Genomic DNA, 25,936 nt, shown 5'->3' on the forward strand with positions numbered 1-25,936 from the left:
AATAATTGAACACAGGCGAGTTTACTGTTTCTCGCCGATATTCAAGAATTGTTTTCTCTCAATATGGATGTTAATAAGACATACTGATGAGATGCACAAGATAACCTTTCATTTTATAAGTTTCATGGCCCAACAGGCTGCGGTACAAATGTGTTGCTGAATTTTGCTACAATGAATTCCTTATTTGTTATCACGCCACTGCAATTTTACATTATTCTCTTTTACTTTCTGTGTCCTTCACCTAACAATTGACCACTCAGTCTAACATGAAGCTGGAATCTGCCTCAAAGGCAGTTGCCATGTTACCAATTTCTGTAAGGAAAGACCAAAAAAAAAAGCCGCAGAGCCTCCCAGTGATCAAGTTTAATGAAAAGTGATGAAATTCTGGACTACGGTGGGGAAAAGTGCAGAACAGTGATTATCGGGGCACTGTTTTTAGCAAGCAGGCTGAATCAGGAGATAATGCCATGTAAACTACTCTGACAGTCGTGTCACTTAAGGGGGTGCTGTGACATATACAGCTGATGCTACACAAACTGATCAACTTTTTATTTTAGATAAGCAGAAGTTGTATAGTTTAGATATGAAATGTGAACACATATTACAGCTCAGGTCATAGGGAAATTAGGTGTAAGTGCTCCATGTACTTACAGCAAAGCAGATTAGGAAAGAATAATATTCTGGTAATAACCGTTTGGCAATCTTTCTTTAGTCCTTTGTTTTCATTACGCTCTTATATTTTAGCAACCAAGATTCTTTTCCTCCTGATGAGATCAAATGCTTTAAATCCAAAGACCTCCCTTCACCTCTACCAACAACAACAACAACAACAACAACAACAACAACAACAACAACAACTCACATTTATATAGAGCCTTTAATGTAGTAAAATGTCCCAAAGTGCTTCACAGGAGCATTATCAGACAAAATTTGACACCGAGCCACATAAAGAGATATTAGGACAGGTGGTTTAGAGAGGGAATTCCAGAGCTTAGGGCCTAGGCAGCTGAAGGCATGGCCGCCAATGGTCTCTACATTTACCACTACTGATGTAGTTAGCATCTCATTTTTATCTACTGAAATCATGCGATATGTTTTACCATGATGTCTAGGAGTACTTGGTGTGTAAAGTATAAAATCAAATACTTACATTCCAGGATTCTGCTAGAATAATCTGATGAGTGAGTGTGCTTTCATAGTTTTACAAGTATCTTTAATGCCATCTATCGATCCAAACAGCCATTTTTCTATTAATTTATCAGTAAGCAGCGGTGTAAAGTAATCACTTTGGTATTTTCAGATATTGCTGTGTTTGACCCGTGCAACTCTGTTTTGTGATTAGTAACTGAATTGTATACTAAATGGTGGGGTATTATTCCAAACATTTGAAAATTACAGGTGGTTTTAGTCTACTGTTTGTGTTTGGAGTCACCCGGCACTATCAACATGGGCATTAATGACCTCATCATCAAAGGGGCCTTGGAGATCAATCAAATGTTTGATGCTTTTGTGTGTTGTCTGTGTCTTACAGAATGTTGTGACTTGTTATAATAGAGAATATCACAAGCTGTGTGATGATTACTATTGACTTCAATGGAATGGAAAATCGCGCAGGGTGTATAATGGGCGGCTTATTCCCTATCGCCTGTTTTACACTCCCGCTGAAGTGGAATTTCACCCCCAATAACTGTAAAATGTCGAATAGCCAGCAGGTGAAGGATAGAATACTAGAGCCTAGTCTTCAGTTGCTTCCAAGCCTTTATTCTCAGAGCTCCCCTTACACATCGTACACCCCCTAGATAAGCTCCCTCCTATAAATGGATACCCAATTGATACCCACCACCTGAATACAATTAACACTAATTGATATAAATCACATGGATACAATTAATAATAACTGCAGCACATTGAATTCAGAAGATTCTCTGTGTGTTTCTCATCAATCAGGTCAAACATTTGGAGAATGGGCAACTTTCAGATTCACTGATATACTCCGATGGGTTTAGAAAATGCACATTTTCCTTATTGAAGTGAATGAGAGAAGTTGAGGTAAATCAGGAAGTAGTGAGTAGGTGACACCAGGCAGTAGGTATGTTTTGAACATAGGTTCTTTACATGAGGAGTAGGTTAATTTTTCTAATATACACATTCCCTACTCAAGTTCCCAGCTCCCCTCCTAGAGTGTTTCTCACAAACCTTTCAAAGCTAATCCTTCTTCAATTACAAGAGAATGGTTCATCTACATTTTGGCTCCTCAATTGACAGATTTTCAGCCATAATCCTAAAGATTTGGGATGGCTTACACTTTATGCGCTGGTGGGAGGAGTCTTATAGAATCATAAAATCATAGAAAGGTTACATCATGGAAGGAGGCCATTCGGTCCATCGAGTCCGTGCCGGCTCTATGCAAGAGCAATCCAGCTAGTCCCACTCCCCCGCCCAATCCTCGTAGCCCTGCAGTTTTCTTCCTTTCAAATTCTTATCCAGTCCCCTTTTGAAGGCCATGATTGAATCTGCCTCCACCACCCCCTCGGGCAGTGCATTCCAGATCCTAACCACTCGCTGTGTAAAATGTTTTTCCTCATGTCACCTTTGTTTTTTTGCCAATCACCTTAAATCTATCCTATCTGGTTCTTGACCCTTCCGCCAATGTGAACAGTTTCTCTCTATCTACTCTGTCTAGACCCTTCATGATTTTGAATACCTCTATCAAATCTCCTCGCCACCTTCTCTGTTCCAAGGAGAGCAACCCCAGCTTCTCCAGTCTATCACGTAACTAAAGTCCCTCAACCCTGGAATCATTCTAGTAAATCCCTTCTGCACCCTCTTTACGGCCTTCATATCTTTCCTAAAGTGTGGTGCCCAGAACTGGACGCAATACTCCAGCTGTGGCCGAACCAGTATTTTATAAAGGTTCATCATGACTTCCTTACTTTTGCACTCTATGCCTGCTACATTCCTGCTGAGTGAAGATCTTTGCTGGTTTTCTTATTTTAAAAAAAAATGTCTTGCTTTCTCTTGTTGCCCAAACGTAATCATTTTCTCGCAGCATTCTCGTAAGATGTAAGAGCCTGTTAAGACTTTTTTTTAAGTGGCCAGGTTATCTTGTTCTCAGTTAATCAAAAATTGGAACAATCATAGAGTTTGAGTTGGAAGATAGTGCAATAGAACAGAAGGAAAAACAGGATAATTGTAAAAAAAACACGACGTGGACTAGAGGAAGCTTGATACCTTGTTGATTCACAGTGTAGAAAAATGAGTTCTATTCTAATTAGATAAACTGTGAACCCTAACAGTGATGGTGCACAATACTTTGCCAGATAACACTGCCCATTTAAATGCTCATTTCTAAAAATAAGCTTTTAATGATTTTCTCAAAAACAAGATATGAGAGGAGGTTAGGTTCAATTGTAAAATAGAAAACAGAATATTAGATACTGCAAAAGATCAATGGAAAAGAAAGTTTGCTCCACAGAGCTCTTTAAGGGTCAAAAGGTCAAACTCTGACTTCCCAAAAACGTGTATAATTCTTTGACGAATACTTTTGAGAAGCGAATTACAATGTGTCACCTTTTTGAGTCTCCGTCTATTTGAATGGAACAGTGTGGAAATTAAAGTTCTGATGAAAGGCCTTTGACCTGAAACGTTAATTCTGTTTCTTTCTCCACAGATGCTGCCTCACTTGCTGAGCTTCTCCAGCATTTTCTGTTTTTATTTCAGATTTCCAGCATCCACAGTATTTTGCTTTGGAAATGAAAGTGATGACACCACCTGTTACTTCAACATTTACTCTTTACAGACGACCAAGATCAATCCAAAATAAAAACACTTCTATAATGTGAGAACATTTGAGATAAACAGCTGGACTTTCCTCTTCACGGCAGTGATGTTGAAGAGGAGGTCTCCCACCCGCCCCTCTGACACCATCGCAACGCTGACCCATTTTCCTGGGTTGGGATTCATTACTCGTGCACAGCGAGCTCCCGTCGGGATTCCTGCCAACAAGAGGAAATCTGCCAGTGTCACCGAGGAGACTCCTACAGCACCATACGAGGTGACAAGAGATGTTAAAGGGTTAGGAGAGCCCGAATATGGCAGGACCTGTAGCTTTGTAGAGTCGGCAGAGACGGAAGCCGACGCTGGTGGGGGCAAGATTGGAGGGAGAGAAGGCCCTTTCCCTCCATTGCTGCTCTTTGAGGCCGTTACCACCTCTGAACCAGACCTACTGCCTCTTTCTACCAGGCGATCCCAGGGAACAGCGCTAACGGTGGCGGGTGAAAGGGAACTAGAATAAAAGGCTGGACTCTGCTTCCCCTCAACATTTAAATGCGGCAGTCAGGGAAGTGGTGGCCAGCCGTGGTCCCAGTGGAAGTGGGGGGAGGGAAATCAAGGTGTAACCACCCATTTCCCCACCATTTCTGCCACTACCCCCTTGATCTCCGATGGGATAGTGGAGGAAAATTCAATCTAAAGTTTCATCACTCAGCCTTGATGAATGGAAAATCCCTCGAAAGTGTGTACTTTATAAAGGGTATAATATGATTGAAGTATTTCTTTTCTCCTCTTTGTCATCCTCCTCAGTGGAATGCTAGGTGCAGACTGTCTCAGTAGCCTTCTCCTAAATACGTCTTTCCTTCTGCCATCAGATGTCCAGTACAACGCTATCATCTCGACCTGCTTGATGGATTTTGTATCTACATATTTTATGGAAATGAAACTATTGTGTAATAAAGAATCAATTTTCTTCCATTTAAAACATTTCTAATTCAATAAAACTTCCCCAGAGACTTTGCTTTATTCTTCATATCACCTGAGTTCACACCATTTGTGTTTCTCTGAGGACAGCAACCTGTTTGAGTATAAAAATATTCACATTTCCATTGTTTTCCAGGCTGTCTGCCCAGAACTTATTATAGAGATTGGTCTGATGGTTTGCTGTGACCCAGCTCCTCAGATACCGCAGCTGCAGACTCTGTTGGAATAACTCTGTCATCACAAGAAACTCACAGACACAACCTGTCACTTATGTGCTCAATCTAATGCTCCACAAAGCACCAAACTCCTCAGACAATCAGCCCATAGCAGCAGACCTCAATACTCTCATTACTCAGGACACAATTCGAAAACCCACCATTTATTGGCCAGCTCTCAACCTGACGACAGAGATGGAGAGAAACTAAATGAAAGGAAAAAAAGAGAATGAAGAAAAGAACAATATTAGGCCTTGGGAGTCCCTTTGATTATAGATGTAAGTGAATATCCTCCATTTATTTGTAATTGAGGCACCTAATGATTAATTAACAAGTTTATATATTTATTTATCAGTGTAACAGAAGTGTCTTTAGTTTATACAACAATTGCAAACAGAATTACATAAAAAGGTATTTTTTTAATATCTAAAGTTGGAACAAGTTTTGGCAAAAAAAATCCCCTTTTTACTCATTGCTGCTACTGTGAATCTCATTACTTACTGAGGTGAAATTGAAAGTTGCCCTTTATACTTTTAACACATTTTCAATATCAGACACCAATTATAATGTTACATTTTTTAGTAGTAGGAATATTTCTGATGAAAAATAATTGGAAATAATTTGAAAACTAACATTTTCAGGCATAGCAATACAGTGTAATGGCAACCTGCAAATTTAGGTGATACAATAAAGGCACAAATACAAATAATAAAATACTGATTTAAAATACACATTGACAACACAATATGTTCCATATAATTAATTGATAGTTGGCTTCTTTTAGGATAAGGACTGACATGGATATGATCATGAAGAACCAGTGGAATTTTTAGACATGGTGATATGGAAGAGATTTTCTTAGGAGCTTGTTGATGATATGATTAGCAGGAAAGGATATATGTTTTTAAGTGTTTATGAGTTAGGTACAACTTTTTTCTGTGGAGAAGTGTGAGGTGATACATGTTGGTAGGAGTGGGAATATACCCTCAATGGAAAGATACTGAAGGATTTAAATGAACAGAGAGACCAAACGGCTCAAATACATAATTCCCTGAAAGTGAGTGTAGTTAGATCATAGAATCATAGAAATTTACAGCACAGAAGGAGGCCATTCAGCCCATCATGTCTGTGCTGGTCGAAAAAGAGCTATCCAGCCAAATCCCATTTTCCAGCCCTTGGTCCATGGCCTTGTAGGTTATGGCACTTCAAGTGCATATCCAAGTACTTTTTAAATGTGATGAGGGTTTCTGCCTCTACCACCTTTTTGGGCAGTGAGTTCCAGACCCCCACCACCCTCTGGGTGAATAAATTTCTCCTCAACTCCCCTCTAATCCTTCTACCAATTACTTTAAATCTATGCCCCCTGGTTATTGACCTCTCTGCTAAAGGAAATAGGTCCTTCCCATCCATTCTATCTAGGCCCCTCGTAATTTTATACGCCTCAATTAAATCTCCCCTCAGCCTCCTTTGTTCCAAAGAAAACAATCCCAGCCTATCCAAACTTTCCTCATAGCTAAAATTCTCTAGTCCTGACAACATCCTCGTAAATCTCCTCTGTACTCTCTCTAGTGCAAACACATCTTTCCTGTAATGTGGTGACCAGAATTGTACGCAGTACTCTAGCTGTGGCCTAACTAGTGTTTTATACAATTCTAGCATAAACTCCCTGCTCTTATATTCTATGCCAAAAGCAAAATACTGCAGATGCTGGAAATCTGAAATCTGAGCTTCTCCAGCATTTTCTGTTTTTATTTCTTATATTCTATGCCTCGGCTAATAAAGGAAAGTATCCTGTATGCTTTCTTAACCACCTTATTTATCTGCCCTGCTACCTTCAAGGATCTGTGTACATGCACTCCAAGGTCCCTCTGTTCCTCTACACCTCTCAGTATCCTCCCATTTATTGTGTATTCCCTTGCCTTGTTTGCCCTCCCCAAATGCATTACCTCACACTTCTCTGGATTGAATTCCATTTGACACTTTTCTGCCCACCTGACCAATCCATTGATATCTTTCTGCAGTCTACAGCTTTCTTCCTCACTAGCAACCACACGACCAATTTTTGTATCATCTGTAAACTTCTTAATCATGCTCCCTACATTAAAGTCTAAATCATTGATATGTACCTCAAAAATCAAAGGACCTGGTACTGAGCCCTGTGGAACCTCACTGGAAACAGCCTTCCAGTCACAAAAACACCTGTTGACCATTACCCATTACTTCCTGCCACTGAGCGAATTTTGGATCCAACTTGCCACTTTCCCTTGGATCCCATTGGCTTTTACTTTTTTGACCAGTCTGCCATGCGGGACCTTGTCAAAAGCCTTGCTAAAATCCATGTAGACTACATCAAACTCGCCAACCTCATCGACCCTCCTTTTTACCTCCTCAAAAAATTCAATCAAGTTAGTCAGACAAGACCTTCCCTTAACAAATCCATGCTGACTGTCCTTGATTAATCCGTGCCTTTATAAATGACGATTAATACCGTCCCTCAGAATTTTTTTCAATAATTTGCCCACCACCGAGGTTAGGCTGACTGGCCTGTAGTTACTCGGTCTATCCCTTTCTCCATTTTTAAACAATAGTACAACGTTAGACGTCTTCCAGTCCTCTGGCACCACGTTTGTAGCTATTTCCTCCCTTGCTTTTCTTAACAGCCAGGGATACATTTCATCCGGGCCTGGTGATTTATCTATTTTCAAAGATGCTAAACCACATAATATTTCCTCTCTCATTATGTTTATCCCATCCAATATTTCACACTCCTCCTCCTTAACTACAATATCTGCATCATCCCCCTCTTTTATGAAAACAGATGCAAAGCTGTTAAGATAAAGTCATAAGAAAGACTAAGAGCATTTTGGATTTTATACATCGAGGCATAGAGTATGAAAATAAATAAGTAATGATAAATTTATACTAAGCTTTGGTTAGGACACAGTTAGAGTACTGTGTACAGTTTTGAGCAGCCCGTTGTAAAAAGGACATCAAAGGCATAGAAAACATTAAGTGTAGATTCAATAGTATGATGCCAAGGATGAGAAACTATAATTATGAGGTCAGATTTGAGATACTGGAACTATTTCCACTGGAGCAGAAAGGCTAAGAGGAGGTACAAAGGAGGATTTTAAAATGATGAAGGATTTTGAAGTACTATTTCCTCTAATTGGGAAATCAGCAACGAGGGGGTCATCAATTTGAAGTTGTCACTTCACAAGTGAGGAGAGGGATTAGGAGAAACTTGCACAGCAGATTGTTGGAACTTGGGATGCTTTGCCACAGTGAATGCTTGAGGTAAAGACCACTGCATCTTTTAAGAGAGAATTGGCTAAATATTTGAATCAGAATGGCTATGGGAAGAACCTGGAGCGGGGGATTAGTTTTGAGTTGATCTAGCAAAGAGCCAGCAGAGGTGTGATGGGCTGATTGGCTTCTTTCTATGCTGTAAACTTCTATGGTTCTGTGTCAGGTGTTATATTTTGTGATGCTCCATTTTCATATCTTTCTGCAGAACTCCGCAGGGTTTGGTTCTCGTCATTGTGTATTGCGACTGTTTGAGTGCAATGAGAGCTATGGTGCACAACACTCACGGTATGTTATGTGAAAAGCACAAAATTGGATTATGTTGGATTCTCAGCGAGGAACTTGAGAGGTTGAAGTGCCACACATGGCAACAGCATTCAAATACTCGGCAGTATTCAGTGTGTGAAGTGCATTGAGCCTTTTCAATGATATGGTGAAGCATTTATTTTCTTCCTTCAATTCTTCCTTCTTTCTATACACCCAGTGTCACTGTCCAGTGTCAGGTCCAGTGGAGCACAGTTAAATGCAGAGTAAATGCTCCCACTTCTCTGCCACAATAATGTGCCTCAGCCCTGACCTCAGAAGAATACCCAAGTGACATTTTTCCTTTTCCCACACCAGCTATCCTGTAACCTCTCAGAGTGAGATTGACCATTGGTGCCAAATTAAAGGGAAGTTTATGCTGCAGGCCTATACCCACTAGGAATCGGATTGAGGCAGCTCGAATGCATTTCAACAGGATCCTTACAGCCAAGATGCAATGGAACTTTCATTCCAAATGTATGGGCTGCTTTTGAAATAAGTCTCTTCGTGCCACGTATAGTCCATTTAAAATAGCCAGCCCTACTTACTTTGGTTGACATTTGTCATGCTCAATTTCTCTTCTTTGGCTTCAGAATACCATGCATAAATATCAGAGTTCAGCGAAGGCCAGTAATTTACACAGTTCCAGGAATTCAGCCCCTATGGAGCAATCACTTGATGTCATACAATTTTATCTTAGAAGCATCACACTGATTAGATGTTTAACAGGAGGCCCCGTGTTTGATTTAGGGGAGATGCAATGCCATTTTAAAAAAATTACCACATCACCTTTTTTTTCTGATTGTCACATCAGATTATTTTGTAAGAGTTATAACAGGGAAATGTAACTGTACTCTTGTTTGTAGCACAAAGCCTAGTTTGAAAATATTATCTGAGATTGTGTTAGAGGCTACCAGTACCTTCCAATATACAGTGGCACCCTACCTGCTCAATACACAAGCATGAGAATTTAGTGCAGGGAAGACAATGTTCTGTGATGGATTTCAAGCTGATGATTTTCAGATATCCAAACATAAATGTCATGTGTCAAAGTCCTTAGGTATGTAGATGTCTGGAAAATAATCAGCCTCAGTCAAAGAAGTTGAGGGTTGCAGTGACTTTGACTGCAACAGGCAATGCTGTGTTGGCTGTGACAGTTGGGTGCAGGTCTTGTTGCAGGATGTGACACAACTCTGTGACAGCCTCCCTAGAAAAGCAAAGCCTCCTTATGTTCTGCTCCTCAGAGAATTGCAGATATGTTGTCCTGGGCCTCTTTGGGAGGGTAATGGTTGCTGCAAGGACACCTCTGTCCATTTGCTCTCCTTGCAGCTCCATTTTCTCTGTCCTCCTTCTATTGCTCCTGCTCATCCTCCTCTTGCCAGAGTGGAATCCCAAGAAGGACCCAAATGACAAAAAAAAGTGTATTGCCAGAAGCCCTTTAAGAATTCGGAATGTTCTACAGCAATTACAATCACTTTGAAATCCTTTGAGTAGCACAGAGCCGCCATGTAATACAAGTGAAAGATCTCTGAAACTTTTCTACTTGAGAGTTTTACATGAGAGCGGCTGGAGGATCCCTTTAAATATCACTGGAAATGGCCACCCTGACTTGTGCTGGCCATGGTTTGTAGGCAGGAGCAAGAACTGGTGGTAGCAATGCGAGCTGAAACAAAACTGGTGTCAGGGGTTGTAAGTACATCATTTAACCCCAATTTGCATTTATTAATGAGGCTCCTGCCTCTTTCTGGTGGGCCACCTAAATCAAGGTCCATCCGAAAATTGGAACGGTCGGAAACTATGTGGTAAGCTGTCATTTTAACCAGGTACACTTTTTTGGTCTGGTTACCACCTCATTTTGAAGCACAATCGGGGTAATACTGACACAAAAATCGGTCCCATGGTGTTTTCTCACTGTCAGCTTTTGAGGAGTATAACAAGTATGAGTGACCTTTCAAACAGAACAAACATGCAATATAATAGTGTATTTTAATGATTACATTCATGTAGACATTTCACTGTACGGTGAGAAATCTGCTTTACATAAGGTACGAGATCTTTTGAAACAGGCCCATGTGTTATTAAGGAACTGTAATTAGATTTTTTTTTTATTATTGGAGTATCAATCACATATAATATAGCCACAGGCAAAGTTCTTAAATGCTTCCACAGTACACTGTTCAACCATTTTTACTGGATAATGAGTGAAATAAATTCACACAGTGGTGGCTCCTATAAAATTCATTGCCACTAACACATTAATGGCTCACAATGCATGCAAATAATATCACAGTGGATGATAGTTTAGATTAGTGATATATTTGTGCTTTAAATCAAATTCTGTTTGGTTCAAATGAAAATGTGAAAAGCCCACTTTATATCATAGTCACCAACCAGGTTCTGGAAGATAATTGCTTTGGGTGAAAAATATCCAATTACTGTGGGGGAAGACATGCTCTGTTTTCTACATCTAGCCATGTTGCAAATGCATTTCTGAAGATTTCCTCTGCCCAGTATTTCTTATGAAATTATAGACCTGTTTTTTTAAAAATGCATTCACAATTACCAACCGGAGCAAATCTTCAAGACTAGATTAACAACCCAGAGCAATTCTTCCCCCAGTGTTAGTCAAGGGTTACCCCCCACTGTTCTGACTTGGCCAAATGTGCTTTAAATTCTGGGTGACCAGCTGTCCTTGTCTTCCAAATAGAAATTACAATTGATTTAATAATGACGTGACAAAAGCCAAGCAATGTCTATATCTCTCAGTTTAATATTCCAAAGAAAATGGCAATGAAAATCAAAAGTCCTTTGGAAGAATTTGAATAATTTGTGACTGCACTCTGTGCTAACGTTAAATTATTTGTACAGGATGTCAGGAGTGCCCTCCCTTGTGTAATAACATACTACGTTCAGTCATGCTCCATTATTATACAGCCTCCAGCAAATATTTGGAGCAGTGACCCCCACCAGTGGCTAGTGTTTCTATATTATTGACAACTGGCAACACATAGCTGCTGTACAGAATGTACCACAACATGATGTGCCAATGTTCAGATTCAGTCAATCTCTCAGGACAATGGAAGACTGAACCAATTTCTCCCTTTACTCTCCAAAGTATTGAGTGATGTGGCACTGGGTCATACAGGCCAAGAAGGTCCCAAATTCAATTTGGGATGTTTTGATGAATTAGCCTCAATGGCCCCCAGCAAGGAAAAGAAAATCAGCCAACATTTCAATTCCTGTATCCAGTAATCCTGGCTGCATGTATGGACATTGTAGGGTAGATTTTCTGCGATGTTTGTGGATTGAGCAGGAACTTGTGCCTGCACAAGTTCTGCACACCTGATCCCACCAAATTATCCAGGATCAGACCTAATTATGAATGTGGATATCAGGGGGACTTTCTTGAGATTGAGTGGCTGTTTTGACCTGCCAGATTTTTGTCGACTGATAGAAACACTTCCTGAATGGTCTGATCTCAATAACCAGGAAAATTCTTCCAAAATAACCTGAAGAATTATGTGGCAAATTTGCATCTATATGTGACTTGTCTTTGATGTTTGGTCTGAATCAGCAGAAGTAACATTGGACAGTACTTCTGCTTAAATATTTGGACATTTGTTAGGCCTACTTAAAGTTCTCATTAACCCCCTAAGCAGCATGCACTGAACCATAGAATTTTATAACACAGAAGAAACCTCAGATAATGAAGCAGTCTGTGCCCGCATGCAGCAAGACCTGGATAGCATCCAGGCTTGGGCCTTTATTGCACTGCTTGTGGGCCTGGAAGAGCAGGAGTGCTTCATCCAGGTCCAACAACCTCGCCTGGACGACAAGAACCCCCCCTGTCGATTCTGCCCCCCCCACCCCGCCGATGGTGGACCCCCAAGGCCCACTCGACGTCGTCCACATCCCCCACCTCCCCCCACACCTCCGATTTCTTCCATGGCCCACAATCACTCTCTCCTTCCCTTCCCCCCCTCCGATTCACAGCTCCTTTCCCTTCTGACAGGCAGTCAGCCTGTCAATTTGGCTGCTTGGCCTGTGGGAAACCCGGAAGCACAAATACTCACCTTGAATTGAGTTGCGATCGCAGATTGCAACGCACACATTTGGCTTCCGGGTTCCCCACACGAGTATTTATGGACGTGCTGGGTTCCCGGCTCTGAGCTAAAATCATGCCCACGTGTCAATAAACTTACCCTTGTCATGGGTGAGGGCTGAACCAGGTCTAGTCTGAGTCTCCATAGACGAACAGCTCATTCAGACACACCGTCCAAACTCAAAAATGAAGCGTTGTTACTTTGCCAAGGCACTGGTGAACTGCTGCCATTTGTAGAACCACATTGTTTCATAACTTGTCACCTTTAGAAGGGGAGAATGTCTGAGGAAAATTAAAATAAAATAAAAGAAGAATAACATCATTGAAAATTGTACATTAACTTGCCCTGATTTCAATATAAGACAATCAGTTTCGTAGAAAAAAAGGATTTATTGGTTTTATAACAATATATGATTTTCCCCTGTTCAGCTAAATAAATACTGATATAATTGCAAACCAACAATCTGGTACAGATTCATCACTTGTCAAATCACATAACTCAATTGAAAGACCCTTATTCTTGTCAGCGTTGCCCACATGCCGAGAGCAAATTAAAGAAAAAGCTTGAGGGAGTGATGTTCTTGGAGGTGCTGTCCTTCAGATGAGATGTTAAACCAAGGTCCTGTCTACATGTCATCGTGACTTAGGTGGATATTTAAGATCCCACGACGTTATTCAAAGAAAAGCAGGAAGTTCTCCAGGTGCCCTGGCTAAATATCAACCAACTATCACCAAAAGCAGATTAATTAGTTGTTCATCTCACTACTGTTTATGGGATCATGCTGTGTGCAAAATAGCCACCTTGTTTACCTAGATTACAATAGTCACGACATATCTAAACACTTAATTGATATGAAATGCTTTGAAATGTGAGTCCTTTTTTTCAAATCAGTGTTACCAGTTATTAAGCTATAACAAGCATTGATGTAGAATGAGGAAAATTGAAGCTTCACTGGTCTTAACTCATCTACAGTTGAATTTTAATTTTTATTTCTGTTGTATTTGAGATGCTTCTAATATATGAGCACAATGATATTTATCTTTCCACTAGTGAATGCCAAACACCTCAAGGGAAGAATTGTTGCAAGCGGTGGTTCCAGCTGTTCAGACAGGACTAAAACTTTGAGAAGAACACCTCACATTTGACCAGCTGTCAAGACTTATTCACAACATGCTCTGCAGAGATTTCCTAAGGATAAAACTGACAAATCACTGTAGGTTTGTGTTGTGGATTCATGCCCACTGGAATGAAACTGAGACAGCAGGTGACTGTGAGCAGATCTCAGCTTCTGACTCCAGAGATATGCCACAATGACCATGAACAAGAAACTAATCCTCAGTTATTGCCATCCGTTGTGATCTTTACAAGAGACTTTGTAAGCAGAAAGTCTATTTTAATTAACTGCCCCTTTTTTTTATGATGGCATCTTATTCATGCAAAAAAGGTTATGCTATTAGGTTCAAAGAAAGAAAAAAAATTGCATTTAAAGAAAAGAAAGAACTTCTATTTATATAGCACCTTTCACATCTTCAGACTAGGCACATATATGGTTTCTGCCTCTCAGGAAGATTCCAAATGTAACCCCTCCAGCCTCCCCTCTTCCAAATGACAGAACATCTGGCAGAAACTAAAGCTTTGGGTGGATATGATCATCTGCTGTTTGGCTCTAGCTGCCTCAAAAAGTTGTTCTGTAAGAATCCCTTCAGGCTCCTCATCTTCACCTTCATCTTGCTCATCACCTGGCTATGGATGGGTGGCTCCCTTTCACCTGCTCCATGGTTATGCTACTTGGTATGGAAATATTGTGCAGCATGCAGCGCACAATGTTAATCTTGGCAGAGTTGTGCTGTAAAGTGCCCCTAAATCTGTTCATGCATCTGAAATGTTGCTTCAAGATGCCTATCATGTGATCAATGATGATCCTGGTGGCTGCATAGGCCTCATCATATTTATGCGTTGAAGCAGTACATGGCTATCTCAGCAGTCTCATGAGCTAAGGCAAAAGAGACTCCTAAGAGTCAATTTTGCACTTTGTGGCTTTAATAAACCTGGCATATGGAATGCCTTAAAATGAAGGTGTTGTGCCCTCTGCCTGGTAATCAGGCATTCACTTACATGATCCTGTTTTGATGTCACAGAAGGCCTGTATGTTGATAATGTGGAAACCCTTGCAGTTCATGAAGGCAAATACATTTTGTGCAGGAGCCCATAGGGCCACTTGGGTACCATCAATGGCACCATGGACTTTGAGGAATTCTGATACATGAAAAAAATGCCGTGCCCTTTTATTCTGCTGCAGTTTATCTGTGGGGGAAAATGATGAAATTGCCCACCCTGGAGAACAATACATCAGTCACCTGCTTGATACATCTGTGAACTGTAGATTGTCTGATATTACATAGAAACATAGAAATTAGGAGCAGGAGTAGGCCATTCGGCCCTTCGAGCCTGCTCCGCCATTCAATATGATCATGGTTGATCCTCTATCTCAATACCATATTCCCGCTCTCCCCTCATACCTCTTGATGCCTTCTGTGTCTAGAAATCTATCGTTCTCCTTCTTAAATATATATTTTTTTATTCGTTCATGGGATGTGGTCATCGCTTGCGAGGCCAGCATTTATTGCCCATCCCTAATTGTCCTTGAGAAGGTGGTGATGAGCCGCCTTCTTGAACCACTGCAGTCCGTATGGTGAAGGTTTTCCCACAGTGCTGTTAGGTAGGAAGTTCCAGGAATTTGACCTAGCAATGATGAAGGAACGGCGATATATTTCCAAGTTGGGATGGTGTGTGACTTGGAGGGGAACGTGCAGGTGGTGTTGTTCCCATGTGCCTGCTGCTCTTGTCCTTCTAGGTGGTGGAGGTCGCGGGTTTGGGAGGTGCTGTCGAAGAAGCCTTGGCGAGTCGCTGCAGTGCATCCTGTGGATGGTACACACTGCAGCCACTGTGCGCCGGTGGTGAAGGGAGTTAATGTTTAGGCTGGTGGATGGGGTGCCGATCAAGCGGGCTGCTTTGTCCTGGATGGTGTCGAGCTTCTTGAGTGTTGTTGGAGCTGCACTCATCCAGGCAAGTAGAGAGTATTCCATCACACTCCTGACTTGTGCCTTGTAGATGATGGAAAGGCTTTGGGGAGTCAGGAGGTGAGTCACTCGCTGCAGAATACCCAGCCTCTGACCTGCTCTTGTAGCCACAGTATTTATATGGCTGGTCCAGTTAAGTTTCTGGTCAATGGTGACCCCCAGGATGTTGATGGTGGGGGATTCGGTAATGGTAATGCCGTTGAATGTCAAGGGGAGATGGTTAGACTCCCTCTTGATGGAGATGGTCATTGTCTGGCACTTGTCTGGCGTGAATGTTACTTGCCACTTAATAAGCCCAAGCCTGGATATTGTCCAGGTCTTGTTGCATGTGGCTACGGACTGCTTCTTTATCTGAGGGGTTGCTAATGGAACTGAACACTGTGCAATCATCAGCGAACATCCCCATTTCTGACCTTATGATGGAGGGAAGGTCATTGATGAAGCAGCCGAAGATGGTTGGGCCTAGGACACTGCCCTGAGGAACCCCTGCAGCAATGTCCTGGGGCTGAGATGATTGGCCTCGAACAACCACTACCATCTTCCTTTGTGCTAGGTATGACTCCAGCCACTGGAGAGTTTTCCCCCTGATTCACATTGACTTCAATTTTACTCGGGCTCCTTAGTGCCACACTCGGTCAAATGCTGCCTTGATGTCAAGGGCAGTCACTCTCACCTCCCCTCTGGAATTCAGCTCTTTTGTCCATGTTTGGACCCAGGCTGTAATGAGGTCTGGAGCTGAGTGGTCCTGGCGGAACCCAAACTGAGCATCGGTGAGCAGGTTATTGGTGAGTAAGTGCCACTTGATAGCACTGTTGACAACACCTTCCATCACTTTGCTGATGATTGAGAGTAGACTGATGGGGCGGTAATTGGCCGGATTGGATTTGTCCTGCTTGTTGTGGACAGGACATACCTGGGCAATTTTCCACATTGTTGGATAGATGCCAGTGTTGTAGCTGTACTGGAACAGCTTGGCTAGAGGCGCAGCTAGTTCTGGAGCACAAGTCTTCAGCACTACAGCCAGGATGTTGTTGGGGCCCATAGCCTTTGCTGTATCCAGTGCACTCAGCCGTTTCTTGATATCACGTGGAGTGAATCGAATTGGCTGAAGACTGGCTTCTGTGATGGTGGGGATATCGGGAGGAGGCCAAGATGGATCATCCACTCGGCACTTCTGGCTGAAAATGGTTGCAAACGCTTCAGTCTTGTCTTTTGCACTCACGTGCTGGACTCCTCCATCATTGAGGATGGGGATGTTTACAGAGCCTCTTCCTCCCGTTAGTTGTTTAATTGTCCACCACCATTCTCGACTGGATGTGGCAGGACTGCAGAGCTTTAATCTGATCTGTTGGTTGTGGAATCGCTTAGCTCTGCCTATAGCATGTTGCTTCCGCTGTTTAGCATGCATGTAGTCCTGAGTTGTAGCTTCACCAGGTTGACACCTCATTTTTAGGTACACTTGGTGCTGCTCCTGGCATGCTCTTCTACACTCCTCATTGAACCAGGGTTGATCCCCTGGCTTGTTGGTAATGGTAGAGTGAGGAATATGCCGGGCCATGAGGTTTTTACGATAATCCGGTAGTTTCATGGCCACCATTACTGATACTAGTATTTTAATTGCAGATTTTATTTAATTAACTGAATTTAAATTCCCCAGCTGCGGTGGCGGGATTTGAACTCATGACTCTCGATTACTAGTCCAGTAACATAACCACTATGTTACCAAACCCCATTCATTGACTTGGCCTCCATAGCCTTCTGTGGTAGAGAATTCCACAGTTCACCACCCGCTGAGTGAAGAAAGAGAGATTTCATCTTTGTGAAGGACTGAATGTCAGATGTGGGATTCAAACCCACACCTCCAGAGGCGGAGGAGAAGGAAGCGACCTGAACACAGCGCCTTAGACCACTCGGCCATCCTGACTCCACGTTGCTGATGTCCCATGTGGCAGCTTGGAATGACACCAGCAGCACAACAACTTGCATTTATATAGCGTCTTTAACATAGACAACATCCTCAAAAGCTTTGCAAAAGCGCAATCAGACCAAAATCAATGCTGAGCCAAGGAAGGAGATATTAGGAGGGGTGATTAATAGCTTGGCCAAAGAGAAAGGTTTTAAGGACGGTCTTAAAGGAGGAGAGGGAGTTGGAGATGGCTGAAGGCAGGGCTGCCAATAGTGAGGCAAAGGAAGTGAGGGATGCACAAGAGGCCAGAGTTGGAGAAATGCAGAGTTTTCAGACGATTTTAGGGCTTTAGGAGGTTACAGAGATGGGGAGGGGTGAGGCCACAAAGGGGTGGAAGACTGGAGATGCCATTCCTATCATGGAGGCTGATTGCAGGTCACTTTACAGGAGATGGCAGAACTTGCTTCTTGAGTGAACTGTTGCCTGTGAAGACAACACATTATGGTTGAGTTCTTCACCCAATTCCCTGACCTCCCACTCCGCAATTCATGCCACTGTCACTATTGGTACCGATCGGATAATATACCCTCTAAACTTTATTAGGTGAATGTTGTTGCTATCATATATTGGCCATGGAGAGAATCGAGCTGAGTTCTCACTATAATAAGCCAAAAACAAAATATTCTAATTCATTGTGATACTGTTCCAGGGGTCGTTATAAATACTCTGTTACATGCCTTTAATCTATGTTGTATGTCAATTAATGTATTGTTGTGTACATGCCAAACCATCACAATACTTCTTATACACATAACATTCTATTTTTTTGCAATATCTGTGTCAACTAATGTTTCATTGTTTTCCCCTTGGGGAACCAGAACAGTGAATGGACTCATTACAGTTTTGCAATGCTCCTACCTTTGTTTTAAGGACCCTTTAGACTTCCTGTTGTCAACCACAGCTGCGAGGAATGCCTAATTTGCATCATATCTGAAAGCATGGTGCTGTGGACAGGCAGTGCTGTGTAAAGTGACTGCTAAAGCCTAGATTAATGTAGAACGAAACAATTTGCACTTTGTTTCTGTGGGAAAGTTCAGCCTCCCAGCAAGAGGACTTCTTTTTAAACCTTGTTTAGGGGATTTTATCGGTTAAGAATTATTTTTTCAGCCAGCACACAAACACATCAATAATCCCATATTTAGCAGAAAGGGAAAAAAAAATCAAATAAAACTACCGTAGGATTCTTAAGATGCCAATACAGTACAGTTTGTGTGAGTTCACTTACCTTCTCAATTTAAATGGAGCCTGCTCGTAGAATTAAAATTCATGTAAAATATTCATAGTAAACCAAATATAGAGGTAAAGAAAAACAGCAAAGCTGTTCCATATTATTATCAGTTTTACTGTTACAGCTGTTTGGGGCAAGAAAGCAAATTCTCTAACTGGTAATTGTAGCCGTACCACTGGTACTTAGCATTTACATGAATGGACGTGCTTGGAATGTTTTGTATGTGCTAAGCCAGCTCCCATAGCCCGATAGAGCTTAAAGCTGAATAAATTCAGGTCCATGCACTGGCTGATTTTCCGAAAGAATAGTCCTCTCTGTTGTAGCTGACTTGAATCATGCTGGCTTTCCTTTGCAGAACTGAGGTGGAGGTAATTGACAGTCCTTTAGAAATGGCCAACACTGGGGCTTTTTTTTAAAGGATTGATTTTAAAATTGCATTGCCCTTGGGTCCTTGACGGCTGGGTTTGAAAATGCAGCCTTTAATAATCGTTGTAATGAGATCACCCTACCTTATAGTTCCAGCATGGGTATCTTGGATGTGGGAATGACATGGGAAACTATGAAAATGCGCCCCGAAAGTAATCAGTTTCATTTAATAAAAGACTTCTCTTGTTTAGCCTGATTTAGTTTTAATTGTTTAGCTCTTCCTGAGGGCTTTAGCATATGCTCACCAAAGGCACATACTGAGTGCAGTTTTATAAACCAGCAAGGAGTCAGAACGAAAACGTTGATGTTGGGCTGAATTTTCTCTTTATTCTTTTATTTATTTATCCTGCGTGTTTTTTTCTCTCTCTCTCTCTAGCCTGTCTGTTTTGACCCTTTCCAGCCTGACTGCCACTAGAACGGCCTGAAAACTAAGAAGTATTTACTCAGTTGAGGAATGGTTAAGCAGAAACCTTTGTGGTTTCAGTCACACACTGAACATAGTTCCAGAAGTGGCACCATGTCACACGACGATAATGAATGCAATAATCAAAAGAGTTACAATAAAGTAGAACCCTGTAATGGCGACTGCCATATCCAGGGGCGAAGGGCATGACTGAGCTCATTGCCATTTGAACTGAAATTGAAGAATCATTAAATCAGCCTTTGTTTAACTTCAGTCGATTGCTCATTTCTTAGGGAAAAATCTTCTAGTCTGTTACAAATAAAATGCTGGGCGTGTTCGCCACCTGTAAGTTTAGTGATGGAATCTGGTTATTTTTGCTGACTGGATCAATATAAAAGTGCCCACAGATAATTAGTTTACTCTATCTGTATTGCTTTTGCTTGAGCGAAGAGCTCAGAAATTGCATCCTGATTTCATTGCATTAGCAGGACTGCAAGTTATTCAGGTAATTGATACTGAAGCGTAGCATTTTCAGATTATTGCTCGCTGATATCCAGTAGCCTTTAATTACACGCCTTTCATCAGAGATCTAGCACAATCAAAGCACCTAGATTTGCATATGTTAACATTTGCTGACAGAGAAAAACACCTTTGAGGTTTTGAAAGGCAAAAATGGATATCAGTCTAAGATGACACCATCTTTGGAATACAAGAAATTTGCAATAGCACCCAATATACTTTCTTTACAAATGACTTTTTTGAGACAGTTTAACATGCATGTACTTATGGAAGTATTTATATTTCAATTCAGATTACTATGTTTTTACCTTGAAGACCTTAGCAAAGAACCTCTGCAACGGGCATATCTGACCAGTACATTTTTCTTCATATGGTATTACCACTGTGTAGATACATTTAATACATGGCTCATGTTATTACATCAACTTAAGAGGTGGTTTAACTCTCCCCAATCAGTGGGAATGGAGCAGGGGACCAATTAAAAAGAAGCGGCTCCATCTCCTGCTTCATTGCGACTGATTTGCAATTTTAACGCCGCTGGTTTTGGGGGCAGATGTGGTTCCTGCTGGAATCTGATGAGAGCCTCATTAGTAAAACCAGATCAGATCCCATGATGTACCTCGATCATGGGGTACATCATTTGGGCCTCTTCTGCCCCAGGCTTCCCCCCCCCCCACTAGCTGTGAGACCCTGCAAACATCCCCCCACCCCCTTCACCACCACCCAACTTACCTTGCCGCTGGCGGTCTCCTTCCAATGCTGGCAGGTCCGAGTTTTGTCCTTCCCATTGACCAACTGCCTGAAACGGTCAAGCAGTTGAGCAGCAGGATTCAAATGAAGCTCGGCAGTTAAAATGTGCCAGGCCTCTGACTCCCACTCCCACATGGGATTGCAGTCTGCTCCCACTGGCTTCCCGTTGGGAGTTAAAATCAGCCCTTTATTTTTGCCTGCTGCACTATCTCTGCAGAATTTTACACAAATTTGTCCCTATTTTTGAGCTTCAAATGAACTGTGAAGAAATTGTGCTCATAACTGGTGGGTAGAAAAGTTTAACGGCCTCATTGGCAACTGTTAAGCAATGAAGTAGAGAGAATGAAACCAAAGGCAAAATGTGATAAGATGAGAGAATGTCATTCCCCTATAGTCGCTCTCCTGAAAATGAAATTGCTCTCTTTAAATGTCATTGCAATGGATTTCACAACATGAGTGAGTCCTTTCCATTCCTTCCTTCTGTGTATTTATGCAAACTGTTATATAATACGAATGATATGAAAAGATTACTGTGACTAAAATTGAGATAATATTGAATATTTACTTATTTTACATCTTGACAAGCTTTTGTTTTTATTTACAGCAAACATGCACAGTTTGGTTCTCATGGTCCGAATGACAATATATATTTAATTCTGCAAGATGTCCATTCATTCCCCTACAGTTACCTCTACGTGATGGGAATAGTCATCTCATTCTACACAGAGTGAAAATTGAAGAGCCTTGGAAATTAACTTCAAAAGGTAACCCTAGTTGGATTACACCATAATGGCCCATAAATTGCTTAAAAAAGAACGGTGAGCTTAACAGCACTCACCATTGTTAGTGGTGAAATCGAGGAACAAGTTCCAGCATTCGCACATGCGCAGTGAAACGTGGAAATCTGGAACTTGCTCCTCCTGATTCACCGGCGATATGACAGCTTCGAATTAAAGGGATATCACCCTTGGAATCAGTGGAATCAATGGACCAGAGCCAACTTGCTCTTCTGCCCAGCTGGAAAGTAACTAATATCACCACAAAACAGGTATGCTTAAAATAACCAGGTCTAAATTAAGTATGTTTTAATGACTGCCAAACAACTAAAAATGAACTTTTAAAAATGTGAACTCTCATTACTCCTTATTTTAATAGTTTTTGGTCATTAAAAAAAATTGAAATTAAAAAAATGTAAAAAAAATTTACTCTCTTTTTTCGCTGTCTATAACTGTTTTTACAAATGATTTTTATGTTGTACCTTTCACTTCCCGGATTTTATGTTCTAAGCCTGCAGAAACTATTCGCAGCCTGTAAAAATGCTGCAATATGATTGGTCGATGGGAGAGTGCGATCCTCTCGCTTCTCCCATGGGTCCTAGCTCCGCTGGAGCTTGTCAAATCGGCGAGCACTGTTGGTTCACCGCTCCGAGCAATTCCTGGGCCACTATCTTTTAATGTATCCCTTCATTCTCTCTTTGATCATTGCCTCATGTCCCATCCTCCTCAGCAATGCCTTAACTGAAACATTGGTACTGGACATGGAATGCAACTTCTTGGGGTCTGCAGCTGTGGGGCTAAGACACTTGACGCTTATTGCCAGTGCCAATGTCATCTCCCTCTACATGACACGAGTGACTTGTTTTGCAGCTTCCTTACCTGAAGACCGAGCAGTCTTTCTCTACTCGGCTCAATCTCCTCGAGGAAGGTTTGGAAGTTGGTCTCACTAGAATTGTAAGCTCTTCTTTTTTTCCTCTATGCAAAGCCCTTGTCCCTTCTTCAATTGTCTGCCCCAGATCCTCCAGTGGAAGACACTCTTCAAAAGTGGGCCAAAATCACACATGAGCCATCCAGTGCAGTTGCAGCCAAACACTTTCCGACTTACCTGCTGCTCCCCCAGCCTGCTGTTGCAATCTTCAGCCAGACTTGGCTTTTTAAAAGCTGCTCTCTAAGTTCTAACCACAGTGCTCCTGTTTTACATGGGATTTGTGCCAGAAAACTGTCATTGCATATTGAAATGAACCGACCCGGCAAATTTTGGCAGATTCATTTCTGCAGAGGATCTGGACGCAACTCCAGACTCGTTGGTGCACGTCTGGTGCAACCTGCTCATGGGATTTTGGGGACTATTCCTCCACTTTAAAGAGTCATTAATGACATCTAGATAGAAATATCAAGTAGCGTCCAAATCGGGCGCGAAATTGGCGGAGCGGCTGGATTGGTGGAATACACCATTCATGCATGGTGAGGAGCAAAAATGATCCTGGGGAGACTTCAAAAGGGTCAGCAATGTGCTGGAGATTTTTGAGGGCCCAGGAGGAGCACGATAATGAGGCCTATAATGTGAAAGGTGCAACAAAATTCATGGAACTTGAAACTTAGTCAAATGCATAGGGCAGAAGAGACAGAGGCATTTTTCATATCAATCTAGTGTGTCTCTCATGCAAAACTTAAAAAAATATTCTTTTTCAACATTTGGTGTTGCATAGATGATGTGTTGTTCAAAGATTTTCTGCTCCTAGTTGGAAATTTATTAAATCTTTTCCAACATCACAAAAATGCCTTTCAAATGTTAAAACCTAAAATACCGCAACAATTGAATCTTTCTTTTTCTTGTTTAAGCTTCTTATTTTTTACTTAGTAAGATCTGGTTCAGCCAGTGTAACTGTTATATAACTCCTATTTTAAGATGATTACAAACCGAATTCAGGGTGGATGTGGCGGAGAAAGGAAATATTTTACTGAGTATAAAATACCAAAGTTAAATGACCCTAAACTATACAATACGATTTGTGGGAAAAAATCTCCATTGGCAATGTCCTGGTATGAACGCAGATCTGGGTCAAACCTAAATTTGTTTGGTTTAACTGGACTAGACCAACACTAACTTTAGAAGCTTGGTAGTGGTTGGTTGTCTTGAATATTTTATACCTTCCTATGGAAGGGAAATCTCATGAAATCTTTCATAATATTTTGAATTTATAAGGAGATTAAATGGGGACTAGAATGTTTGGGTTGGTGCTTGTGTGCTCTAGTGTGCGTGTAACCTAATAGCAGTCTGTATCAGTGAGGTCTAAAATGTAGACTGGGGACCCTGACTAATGGTGTCTATTCATGAAACGTGGAAATTCTGCCAAAGGGACCAAAGGCATCAACCCTAAATAAAACTATGGGGAGTCCATCCTTTTATCCTTGTGAGTATACTCTTGACTTAGAAATTGAGTGGAAATTGTAGAGTGGTCAGTGTAGAATCAGGAAATTTTGGTGGGGTATGCCTATAGCGTTTGCCAGGAAGACCCACAGTGGAGATACCTAAAGTTACTGTCTGAAAGCCTGGAGCATCATAGTGGAAAAGTCAGCAAAATCTGAAGTAGATTGAAAGTTGCTGGGTAGAGGGGAACGATCTTCTGATAGTAATAGACTGAGGGGTTTTATAGCAGCTGAAGGTTATCACCATGGACATTTATACATTTGGCTTGTCAAAAAGTTAAGGCAACAGTAGAACTCTATCCTGCCTATCTATTGGGAGAACTACGAGCCTTGAATATACTTCTCTAATACTAACTGCTTCAATCCCAACAAATACAATTAACCATGATTACAGAGCTGGTCAGCAAAGTTCACCGTGCACTTTTAAAGAAAGAAGAAAAACTCAAGTTAATTGCAAAATCAATGGGCTTTACCTTGTTATAAACAAAAAAGAATTCAAACATCAAGCAGTCCACTTCCCGCAATGGTGGTCCTCTTCATCTTCTACCCGAGGTCATAATTCTTTGTGCTTGTCAGAATGAATGTTTGAATTGGAGCAATTATTCACTTTTGCCGGCACTATGGTATCTGTTAAATGTGGTATCTTAGATGTCTTGATACGTAAGTTACATAACTATGTTTGTTCTACATGCTACATCATATCTCTTTGTCAATATATTCTTAATTTGTTAGGAGATGCAGAACTGGATAGATTAAATTATTTTAATTTATGACTGGCACCCTAATGTTCTCACTGTTTTGTTTTCCCTGCTGGAAAACATTCTCAAGAATTATTTCAGTAGGTGACCATAGTGGTGGCTCACATGACACATTCTCCGTCACGCTGATCCCGGTCTTGAGCCTGAACATTTTGCTGATCTGAAAAGACTTTGATACGAGTGAGACCTTGAAACTGTAAATGCCAGATTGTGAAGCAACTGGCTGCAGTAAGTGGTTTCTTCTCAGACTGTGGAGAAATAGATTGCAGTGGAACTGTTGACCTGCTTGTGTCCTACATTTACTCTATGACCAGGTCGTTATCATTTTTGTGTGTCATTATTATTTGATTTCATAATCTACTTAAAATTTAGACTTTGACCTAAATTGGCTTTTTACCACAACCTGCTTTTTCAGAGTGCTGCAATAAAATAAAATCACTGCAAGTGACCTCATAGTTGTTGTAGCATTTTGATGTCCCATGTGTGGATTCTACTAACAGCAAATCTGAATGAGTTTGCAACTTGTAGCCAATATGATCTCTGGGAGTTATGTGGAGCATTTGAAGTGAACAAAGATTCAATTGGCTTTATCCTCAATCCCTTGATCCTGAATTCAGTAGAAAGGGTGCTTGTTATAGGTGTCCATTTAATTTTGTGTGACGTTTACTTTTGCAACAGTCAGCCAATTTCCAAATAATATTTAAATTTTCATTCCAGAACTGTAATGTTACAGGTTTGTACCACAACATGGACAGTCCCCAACATTAGTGATTCTCAACTTTTTAATATTTTTTTCTCGAATTACAATACATGGCTAATTTCAAAGACATTTTAATCTTTACATGTAGGTGATTACATATATTTATTCATCATTCATGGGATCAGTTCTGTTCAAAAGTTGGACTTGTTAATTTCTTG

The 25,936-nt window shown here is 41.2% G+C and overlaps 1 long non-coding RNA gene across 4 annotated transcripts in view; it reads left to right on the top strand.

Annotated features, from left to right (window-relative positions):
* Nucleotides 1-4,805, top strand: part of LOC137334128 (uncharacterized) — an 84,023-nt gene extending 79,218 nt beyond the window's left edge. For 3 of the 4 annotated variants that reach the window (XR_010966070.1, XR_010966071.1, XR_010966069.1), the window contains one exon: nucleotides 3,671-4,805. This is a non-coding gene — a long non-coding RNA (uncharacterized lncRNA). The remainder of the gene's footprint in view (nucleotides 1-3,670) is intronic. The other variant, XR_010966072.1, reaches the window with a different exon arrangement.
* The last annotated feature ends 21,131 nt before the right edge of the window (nucleotides 4,806-25,936 follow it).

The sequence above is a fragment of the Heptranchias perlo genome, chromosome 17 (assembly GCF_035084215.1).
Source record: "Heptranchias perlo isolate sHepPer1 chromosome 17, sHepPer1.hap1, whole genome shotgun sequence".
Classification (NCBI taxonomy): domain Eukaryota; kingdom Metazoa; phylum Chordata; class Chondrichthyes; order Hexanchiformes; family Hexanchidae; genus Heptranchias; species Heptranchias perlo.